Genomic DNA, 1,642 nt, shown 5'->3' on the forward strand with positions numbered 1-1,642 from the left:
CAAGGCAGACACAGGGAATTAAACTGACTCCAAAATGGGATGGTTTGTGTTCTTTGTTCAGCTAGGAGCTGTTCTGGGAAGGAAGGTGCTTTCTCTGCCTTACCTCCTTTTGTATTCTGGGCTTCAGATAGGAGAAGCTGCTTGTTGTCTTCCAGATTTGCTGTTTTCTCTGGCTGGTTTTTCATTCTGTTGCTTTGAAATGTTACTCAGCATTTCATTTCTGTTATCTGAAACAAGGCCTGTAATAAAATACATTAATTCCAGTACTCAGAGAGCACCAGGTAGTGTCTCACAAAGAGTGTTTTAGTTTATGTGATGCACACACACATTTCTCCTCTGTTTTCCAGGCATAGCTGCAACCCTTTAGCTCTTTTTGATGCTGAAATTGAGAAGTTTTGCCCTGAAAATTACCTGGACATTAAGGTACATCATGGTTAAGACTTTGAAACTGAGCTCAGGGGTTGGTTCAACAAATCTTGTCCCAGACAGAAGGATGATCTTACCTTTGTCCTTAACATCCACATTTCTGTAGTTTAGTAGATTCCTCCTACATTTCCTAGGACTGTATATGCTGTTCATTTGTGGCACTGAAACTCTTGTTCATGTACAACTAGTGCAGTGAAGGAACAGCTAAAAATAGAAATGTTTTTTTCCAACAAGGTGGAATTGATGATTGTGTCTCAGTTCTACAGAAAAAGACATTTTTAGAAAACAGATTGTGGTACAACCTGCTCCAAGCCAAACTTTTTAACAGAATTAGATGTAAATAAATGACTCAATTCTTTTAAAAGCTGCCTGATCTCCCGAGACACACAATTACAAAATGTTATTGCAACAACCCATCTCCATGGATACACATTGCATTTGGTGTTCAGTGAGTCATTCTGAAATGAAATGACAGAGCAAGTGGCCTGGAATGTTCTCCCTGTGTTGTTTTTCTCCTCTCAGAGAACCCTTGAACGAGAAATCCAGCAGTGCCAAGCCCTGGTGATCTGGACTGACTGCGATCGAGAAGGAGAGAACATTGGCTTTGAGATCATCCATGTGTGCAGAGCTGGTGCGTAGAGCATCCCCAGCAGTCTGAGTTCCATTAATGGTTTAACAACTCCTTTAGCAGAGGCAAATTCTCAATTTTATTGTGTCCAGGTTAAATGCTGGCTAATTCTCATAAACATCTGGCTGTGATAGGCCAGAAATGCATCCAGCTGTTGGAAAGCTGTAGGATCAGTTGACAGCACACTCTCTCAATAGCTGTTTATCAGTTGCTCCTTTCTGTTGGTGATGGAGTTCCTGTGATTTCTCTTGTGTGTGTGTCTGCAGTAAAGCCAAACCTGCAGGTTTTCCGAGCACGGTTCTCCGAGATCACCCCTCACGCTGTCAGGGCAGCCTGTGAGAACCTCACCCAGCCTGACCAGAGAACCAGCGACGCCGTGGACGTCAGGCAGGAGCTGGACCTCAGGATAGGCACGTAAACATCTCCTACTGGAACCTCAACTCAAGGCAGAAATGCTCTCTGTAGTCTCATAAAACTGATTTTTAGATCAGATATGACTAAAAGACTTGTTTTACTGGGAGAGTGCTCTTCAAATCAGCCCATTATCAACTCCCAAGACCGAGTCCAACCTGTGACTGATCCCCTCCT

At 43.1% G+C, this 1,642-nt stretch overlaps 1 long non-coding RNA gene across 1 annotated transcript; it reads left to right on the forward strand.

Moving 5' to 3' along the window:
* Window positions 1-346: 346 nt before the first annotated feature.
* Window positions 347-1,580, forward strand: LOC115949417. The gene is made up of 3 exons (XR_004082885.1): window positions 347-423; window positions 949-1,057; window positions 1,321-1,580. It is a non-coding gene; the product is annotated as an uncharacterized LOC115949417 (long non-coding RNA).
* The last annotated feature ends 62 nt before the right edge of the window (window positions 1,581-1,642 follow it).

This window comes from Geospiza fortis, unplaced genomic scaffold (assembly GCF_000277835.1).
Source record: "Geospiza fortis unplaced genomic scaffold, GeoFor_1.0 C13602888, whole genome shotgun sequence".
Taxonomy (NCBI): domain Eukaryota; kingdom Metazoa; phylum Chordata; class Aves; order Passeriformes; family Thraupidae; genus Geospiza; species Geospiza fortis.